The following is an 8,767-nucleotide window of genomic DNA, read 5'->3' as shown; positions in this document are numbered from 1 at the left end:
TCTGGGAAAGGGGCGGAGGGCGCCGGCGGCTCCGAGCGCCCGGCCCCAGGCGCCGCTTACCCAGCTCGGCGACGTCGGTCTGTCCTTCCGCTCTCGGCCCGTCCGCCTCGGCCGCCGGCTGCCGAGGGTGGCGCGCTGCCCCTTTCGCTGCCCGCAGCTCCCAGTCACGGGGACGACCAAATCCACATGGAGTCCAAATTCATTAAAATCCACGTCCAGCCGCCAGCCACTTATCTGTATTCCTGAAGTGGCCCCTCGGTCTCCGGTCCGCGCGCCCCTCAGTCCCCCGTCGCCCCTCAGCAGCCCCGCGGCGCGCTGTCGCCGGCTCGCGGGGGGGACCCGGAGGCGCCGAGGGGGCGTGTGGGGGTGGCTGGCGGTGTCTCTCCTGGGGAAACAGCAGAGCCCCGGCTGTCTTCAGATTTTTCCAGCGCGACTTTACGGGCTCCTCTGACATCAGCAAGCCCGGCGCTTCCTTCCCTTCTTGCTCCCCGGTTCGGTCACAGTCCCATTTCCTCCGGGAACCTGGCTTTCCAGATCTATTTCGGGGCTGGCTCGGCTCGCTCCGTCGCTCGCGCTCCCCGCCGCTCCCCTGCTCGCGGGGTCTCTCTCCAGATCGCTCGCCTTCTCGGCTGACAAATTCCCAGAAACTGCGCTCGGCCACCCTCCCGCTCCAGTCTGGCGCGGACGCCGCTGCGCCCGCAGCTCCGGCTCCCGCGGTGGCGGCGGCGGCGGCGGCGGCGGCGGCGGCGGCTGAGCCCTCAGTGCCGGCCTCCCTATATTACCATGCAGCTCATTATCATAGAGGCCGCGCGCGTTAACCCCCTCCCTGCCGGCCGCGCCCGCCTCCAGCACCGCCGCGCCCGCCAGCCCCCTGCCCCCGCCTCCGCCCGCCGGGACTGCCTCCTCCCCGAGCTGTCAACAAAGGAGAATCAGGTTTGGCTTGGGGTGGCCGTCTGGCTGCCCGTCCTGCGCCCAGCTCAGCCCGGACCTGCCGGCCACCTTAAGTGGCCAAAGGGGCAATGAAAATCTGCCAGGGCCTGGGGATTCCGGTGGAGGCCTTGTGAGCTCAGGTGGTTTAGCCCCCACTGCGAGGAGCTCAGGACTGAAGCCAAGTGGGTGAGGACAGTGAGGATGCATGTGCCCCCCACCCCCCAGCATCACCTGTCACCGCGCCCATCCTGCACACCCCCCTTTTCATCTTTAATATGAGTGAGGGGTGAATGGGGAGGAACAGACCTTGGCTAATGAGGTTGAGGAAAAAGTCTTGGAATTGGTGGGAGCAAATTTCCTCTGCTGGCGAATTTCAAAAAGCCAACAAGCTGTCAAATGAGGTTTGAAGTTGTTGTTATTAATTATTATTTTTTATAATGCAAAGATGAGCCTTGTTCTGAAGCTCAAGCTTCCAGCTCTATTAGGGATCCTAGGCATTTTGCAAGCGGGGTGGGGGTGGGGGGGCAGAGGGGCGCTTTCCAGATTTAGGCTCTGGGAGCTTGCCTGGTAGAGGACTCAGAGGTGGAGGTAAGATAACTTATTTTAATAACCTAAGGCGAGAGGTTTCTGGATTCCGGATGGCAGTGCTTCGGTGCTTTTACGACCATTGTCCCGGTCATATAGTCTCAGTAAGTCTGCAGAGCCTGGACTGGGCTTTCCGAAAGAAGCCTGCAAGCTGGACCCCAGTGAGTTCGCAGGATCTGCATAGTCCCTGCTCGTCATTAAAGCACATGCGAGTTTACTCAACATGTTCAAGTATTCTGATAAGCTCCATCTACTGCCCTCTGGTGGCCACAGTCCTCAGTGGTATAAATAGAAAATTAAAAAAAAAAAAAAATCACTCCCGGAAACCCTGGAGGGAATCATTTGAAATTCTCAGAGCAAGAGCTTAGAAACAGGGGTGGTGGTGGTTAGAAATTTACGCTCACAGGTGGTCGTGCAAATCGCCCATTCAACACAGTAGAGGATGTGTGCGCAGGCATATTTAGACATTACTTCATCTACAGAAATTAGCTAATTCTTCAAAAGTTCTTTCATCGTTGTAATTAGCTGAAATTTGTCTCCCTGTGACTTTCACTGGTTACTCCTGGTTGGGCTCTGTGGAGCCACGTAGAATCTGTCCAAGCTGATCTCCCTGATCCATACCTGCTTTTTTCTTTGAACTTCTTTAGCATTTATTGCTGGCACCCCTCCAGGCAATTATCCTAAGTTACCCTGTATTATTATTTATTTCTCTTTATAAGTAGATCGTGTCTCCCCATCCAGACAGTCTTGTCTACCCTCTTATCTCTGAGTAGATTGTATGGAAACCACAATTTATTAAAGAATATGATTTGAAGAAGATGGTAGAAGACTTTGGAACAACATTTCTCCCACTTGCTCGATACATGAAACATCAGTCTGGCCAGCTACACCCCAAACAGCCACAGGTAGGGTTGAAAGGATCCAGCTGATAAAGCTTGAGGCTGAAAATTAGGACCTTCTGGTTTTAAATCAAATGTTGTGTGACCCTGGAAGGGGGGTCACAGCTCTTCCTCATGCTTCAATTTAATCACATCTTGGGAAGATTAATGTACAATTTAAATAATTTTTTAATACCGTCCACAGTCCAGAAATAAATCCTAGAACGAAGAGCAAGAGAGAATAAAATGAAACAGACCCTCCACTCACTCCCTCCTTCATCCTTAGTCTCCCTTCTGCTTCCCAAATGAAGGCAGAGGAAGACAGATAGAAAGCAGGTAGGAGAACACAGTATGGCCAGCATGACACAATGTTGCCAAGTCTCCACATTGTCACTGGATTTGGTTTAAGATCTGAGTCCTGTGCGGTGATGGGAGTACCCGTGGTCAGCATAGCAGAACTCTAACCCGGTCCACTGGGCAGTGCCCTGGATGAAACACTCTTCACACCTCTGAACCTCAGTACATCCATCTGTAAGATGGGAATTTCTACCTTCAGGCTTCAGAGAGTTGATGGACTTAAATAGATCTATGTAAAACTGCCAGAAGAATTAATCGTATCATTAAAATGGAAAGATTTGTTCATATTTTTAGTCCCAATAGGCTAGAACAAATATGGGTCTTATTAGTTAAGCACGTAATTATAACAATGAATCTTGGGAATTAAAAAAAGAACAACTCAAGCTCATGGTTTGTATTTAAATATAACATCCCATGCGGCAATGACAATATACACCAGGCTTTGGTCTTCAAAGGTGCTCCACTAAGCACATCCTTGTGATCACTGGGTATTCATTCATTCATTCTACAAATATTATTTATTAACAATAAGTTTATGAGATTTCTTTCTTAAATAGAATTGTATACCATACATGATGATCTCTTCCACACATTTTTGGAAAAAGAAATCATGCTAATAATCATGCTAATAGGTTCCATACCCTCACACCTGTCTATGTCTTTCTGGAACTCAAGTTTCTTGATAATCTATCTGGCCTTTCATGTCTTCCTCCTCATCCTGTCTAGCTCATCGCCCTTGGGGACACACAAAGCCTTTGCCAATGCCTTGTAGCGCATCCTCATTTCCACAGGGACAGATGGCCACAGCCTAGCACAGTTCGGGGCAAGTAGGGGGTATTTAATAAATGCTTACCAAATGAATGGACGAATTGATGGATGGATGAGCACCTGTTTGTCTTATGCCAAATCCTCATCTTTAGAAATTCCTCATAAGCTCAACAGGGTTTTCCTCCACCCTGACCCACTCACCCCTGCCATGGTCGCGGTGCTCCTGGAACCTCACCTTTACAAAGTCATCTGTGGCTGCTACGTGGTTATTCGGGGCCCCAGGGCTCTGTCACTAGGTGAGTGACTGAGGGAGGAAAATCAGATAAGTGGAAAAGGACCAGGCAACAGCATTCTAGAGATGGAGCTGAGTTTTCTCTGGGAGAAATGAGAGAGTCCTTCTCCTGCAGAGGGCAATTCGAGCTGAGCAGGCCTCCTCTGGCCCTGAAGGGGAGCCTCAGACTTTGGGGAGAATGAGCCCCAATGGGCAACCAGCCCATCTGCAGAGAGAGTTCTGTCCCTGCCGCAGCATCAGCTCCAGCCCCACAAATAGACACCAGCGTGGTAGCCCCCCGAAATCACGAGAGGTATTTTCGGTGCTGGAAGCCAGCCACCCTTTGGCAGGCTTTCAGCGTTAAGTCGGCTCCCTTTCAGAGGTGGGAGGGGGGGTGGCAAGCCATCAGCGTTTTACATGGGAACGCTGCCTGGCAGTGTGTGTGTGCATATATTTAGGGTGCTTGAGTGCGATGGGGGCTGGGCCTGGGACACTGTGTGACCAGAGGACCTTTGGTCGGAGGTCAGGGGCTCATGCTTGCTGGTGTCACAGTGTCAACAGGTGACATTTGGGGGGAGGGGTGCATGGTCTGTAACCAGGCTTCCACGTGGCCAGTGCTGCCACCAACTTGAGCTATCTCCACTTCAAGAGGCATGTCTTCTTTCACTCGCCCTGACCCTGAGACATCTCATTTCAAGGCAGGGACACGTTTCCCTTGGGGTGGGCTGCTCTGTCTTGCACACTGTGCTTCACCTTTGCCCGGCAGACACTGTGGGGCAGCCACAGCACCGAAGCAGCAGCCTCAGCCACCCCCCACATTGTTAGGAACAAAGGGGCTGGTCTGACGGGCCGAGCTGGAGTATGTGGGCCAAGTCTGGTGAATGGAGGAGAGGCGGCCGCGATGCCAGAGTGCTGAGCCACGGGCTGGGTGGTGGGGACAAGGGCCCAGGACGCAGCAGCAGGGCACCTGCTCTGGGATCCTCAGTACCATTCATAAAGATGTCACCCCCCCCCTCCCTCTCATGTCTTCACAAATCCTGCTTTCCTGTGTACTTTAAACAGTAGCGAGCCTGTTAAGGCTCCAGATCAAACAAGGCAGGATTTCACTCCTTTCTCGCTAAAACTCCCGCAAGCTGAACTTACGTCCTGTATACCTCACCCTCTTTCCCTAAGCCCCCTCCCCATGCCCACGCATCGACTATGCTGCTCTGCCAGGAAAATATTCTCTGGGAGGCACAACCAATTGCAATCTACACCTACCTAATGACTCCCTGGAACAATTCACAAGAATCCCGAGTGAGCAAGGTAAACGGTGGTGGCAGGAGTGTGGACCACCGCTGGGCTTCTGGCGTGGAAGGTGAGGGCTGGGTGAGGTCCTCTGCTCATGACCTTGCTGCTCTGTGGCTGGCACTGAAGGGTGTGACAAAGGGCTTTCCTCTTTTATTCTTTCTAAGAGATTCCAAAAAAGAGGAGACACCATTTATTGGGTCACGTAATCCCTGGCGAAGCCTCTCCATGCCTCCCCTTCCTCACCCAAAAAGTGGAAACACTATCCCTTGCCTTCTCTGCTTCACAAGAATCAAATAAGATGCTGGCTATGAATTGAAGAGAGATATGCAAGCAGATGGGGACGTGGTCTTAAAATCTAGACGTTTCTTCCAGAGCCACACTTACTTCTTCAGTGCTGTTAACTATAGTTCATTCTCCTGTTTGGTTTTCCAGGGAAAAGGACTGGGTTTGCTAGAAGTACCCTTTCACTTCCGGGGTGGCTGCATTGTCTCCCTCTCACTCTGGGGGCTCTTTCACTCTCAATGCCTCTCTGGGAAATGCTACACATAGAAAGAGATCCTGCCAGGGGCGCCTGGGTGGCTCAGTCAGTTAAGCATCCAGCTTTGGCTCAGGTCATGACCTCGCAGTTCGTGGGTTCGAGCCCCGCATCAGGCTCTGTGCTGACAGCTAGCTCAGAGCTCCTCTCTCTCTGACCCTCCCTTGCTCATGCTTTCTCTCTCTCTCTCTCTCTCTCTTAAAAATAAGTAAAACATTAAAAAAAGTTAAAAAAATTTAAAGAAAGAGATCCTGCCAGTTACCTTCCTCCGTGCAATCACAGGACACACCCACATTGGAGTTGGCACACGTTGCCGGGCAGTCCACATACACCCACACCTTCCAGGTGGGCAGAGGAGAATGGGAGTGGCCAGGTGCCTCAGTGACCACTCCTCACCTGTAGAGGAATTAGAATGGCACGGACCCTCGTGGCCTGAGACGTATTATGAAGGTGCACTTTTGGGATTGCTTCCTGCTGGCTAGCCAGGAAGCCAAACATCGATGGCCCAGGACGGTTCAGGTGACAGTGGCTCTCTGATGTCCAGTGGGACCTGAGCTGGCCAGGCTCTCTGAGGATTCGGTCTGATGACAGGCACACCCGGGGCCGTGGGAGACAGAATGGATGAAGCCAGCATAGCTTGTTCCTTTGAGATCAGAAACTCCCAGAACCAATAGGAAGTCATCATTTCATTCAGGTTTCTTCATTCAGACTAAATGATACCTTCCCTTCAGTTGCTTATAGTCAACACATAGGATGGCAGGTGCCGACATGCACCGGGTCCCCTCCCTGTTTCCATCACAGTGCCTCGCAGAATACCCAGGTGATACATAATCCTCACAAATCTTTCGAGGTGAGTACAATCAGCCCATTTTACGGATGCAGAAACTGATGACCAGAAAGCCAAGCCGTTGGTCCCGAGGTCACCCAAGGTTGCATGTGGTAGGATCAGAGCCCGAACCTTGGTTTATCCGACATCCATTTTCTCCAGTTTTGTTGTCTTCCAAGGAGACCAAAGTGATAAAGATGTGGGAGTCCATACCTTCAATGCCAGGCTCCTTTGCTCTTAACTCTCTGCCCACCAGTGTCCTGGAGTCCCGGCACAGGAGGGCTCCTGCAGATTTACCCTGAGTCACAGAAATCTTCAGCCCTGCTGAGGGTCAGGAGTGTCATATTCTCTTACAAAGGAGAGCATGTTGTAGCTGTTATCATGATTATTATAAACAATCATACTAATGAGCTCAATTCTTCCCCATTTTGCAGGGTGTGTGTGTTTAACAATGAGAGTCAGCCCAGAGGAAAGAAATTGCCAGAGCGAGCAAATCTCCACTAGCTTGTCACCTCTGCCCTGCTCAACACCACGTAGGTGGCCACGCCTGCCTTTCAAAATAATGGGATAATTGGGTGCAATGTGTGTCACCCCCACCCCTTGGAGAGAGGCTGCCAGACCGTCTTTGTGGGAACCCACAGGGAGCAAGGTGAGTAAAACACTGGTGTCTGCCTTCTCCTTGATTGCATCTGTGCCCTACAAACCCCAACAGATTTGAACTTACATCTCCTCCTAATTAGGGGAGAAAGAAAGACAAGAACGATAGCAGAAGAATTTCTTCTTGCCTCTAACTGCCGGCTCTTCAGGGACAGAACAGTACACTCTCCCTCCGTCTGCCCCCAGCCTCAGACTTCTATTTCCTGACTGGTGTGTGGAGTCCCTAACACAGCGACCAGGCGCTCCAAGGGGCTGGAGCACGTGTGTGCTGGAAAAGATGAGGAGGGCTAACCCTGCCTTGGGGGTCTGTCTCTGGGCTGTCATAAGGCAGAACAGAGGAGCAGCTGGGGGAGGGGGTAGTCTGGGAGGACTGAAGCCAGACAGGTGGGGGATGGTCCAGGACCTTCCGGAGGAGGGGGGCGGATAGATGGGACCTCACCCGAAGAGGAGGCTGGCAGAGGGTCAAGTCCATTGCCCTGATGCAAAAATAAAGAAACACACTACTTATGTCACTCAGATACCCTGCCAGCCAGGTGCAGATCCCAGTGCCTGCTTCAGGGCCATAGATTTAGGGCATGCAAAGGAACATCCAGAAGTGGCACAAGCCCTTGGCCAACATCCTCATCAACATCACCGAAGAGCAAGTAGGCACTGGAATAAAACACTTTAACCTTGCTTCCCATCTCCTGAGTTTTGAATTCCTAGCAAGAAAGATCCATGCATATTATTATTCCTTTTGTGAAGCAGCCTCCGCTGGATGTCCCAGGTGGAGTGTGGCATGGAAGGAGAGGATGGCAGGAGCGATGCTCTGTGTCTATCTTTCTCTCCTGAATTTCCTCCTCCTTCCCTCTGGGATCACAGCACTGTTTTTGTTTGTTTCAGTTTTCTGAAATGGCTTCTATTTACTCAGAACCGAGATCTGAATGAAAAGACTGTATTTCCACCAAAAGCCAGAGGTTGGAGCCCCCTCCCTTGGGAGTCGGGAGATCTGGGTTCCAGTGATCCTGCCTCTGCTATTCCCCCACCTTGCATGAGTCCCCTTCCTCTTTGGCCCTGGTCCTCCTGCTCTCCCCACCCCTCCCAGGAAGAAGCAAGAATGAGGCTCCATGCTCTCCTCTCTCCTAGCACTACTGTCACTGCCCCTCTCTCCTTGGAGAGGACAGGAAGGATGGGAACCACACAGAAAGCCTCCTTGTAATGGCTAAGAAAGTCCAGTGCCTAAAAAATCAACCAGGAAGTGCAATACAGGGACAGAGTCAAGAAATAAGGTTTCGCCTTTGAATTGTCTCAAGTGTGATGATTTTTCTCTCCGCCTGCCTTTGATAAACTCTTCTGTTCGAAGCTCTGGTGTTATGAATCTTCCTGAGTCACGGGTGCCTCCAGCCCCTTCGATCCATTCAGCTGACAATATTTCCTGATGTTTCAAAGGCTGAGAGTATGGGACGGTCAGGTATGATATATTCACCGTCTCTCTTCTTCCCACACCCTCGGGAGCTCCAGCCTCCTGTCTTGCTCGTAGAATTCCTAGTTTGTGTGGTTCTGCAAGGTCCTGGCTTTAGGGCAAATCCCAGCCCAGGCTATTGTCTTATTGTCTGGGGTGAGGGAGCCCCAGGTCCTGGCCTCCTGGAGAAGCTGAGAGCTGAAAGCCTGAGGTCTCTCAGGGAACACCA

The 8,767-nt window shown here is 51.8% G+C and overlaps 1 protein-coding gene and 1 long non-coding RNA gene across 2 annotated transcripts in view; one reads left to right on the top strand and one right to left on the bottom strand.

Moving 5' to 3' along the window:
* PLXNA2 (plexin A2) overlaps positions 1–719 on the bottom strand; it is a 205,157-nt gene extending 204,438 nt beyond the window's left edge. Inside the window, exon 1 of the mRNA XM_029935352.1 lies at positions 61–719. The gene's annotated coding sequence lies outside the window, so the exon portion shown is untranslated. The remainder of the gene's footprint in view (positions 1–60) is intronic.
* Positions 720–867: 148 nt separating this feature from the next.
* On the top strand, positions 868–7,429 carry LOC115288239. The gene is made up of 3 exons (XR_003906890.1): positions 868–1,116; positions 6,875–7,089; positions 7,181–7,429. It is a non-coding gene; the product is annotated as an uncharacterized LOC115288239 (long non-coding RNA).
* The last annotated feature ends 1,338 nt before the right edge of the window (positions 7,430–8,767 follow it).

Source organism: Suricata suricatta, chromosome 3 (genome assembly GCF_006229205.1).
Source record: "Suricata suricatta isolate VVHF042 chromosome 3, meerkat_22Aug2017_6uvM2_HiC, whole genome shotgun sequence".
In the NCBI taxonomy this organism is placed as follows: Eukaryota; Metazoa; Chordata; class Mammalia; order Carnivora; family Herpestidae; genus Suricata; species Suricata suricatta.
Note: the sequence above shows the minus strand (reverse complement) of the source record. Positions and strands in the feature narration are given on the sequence as shown.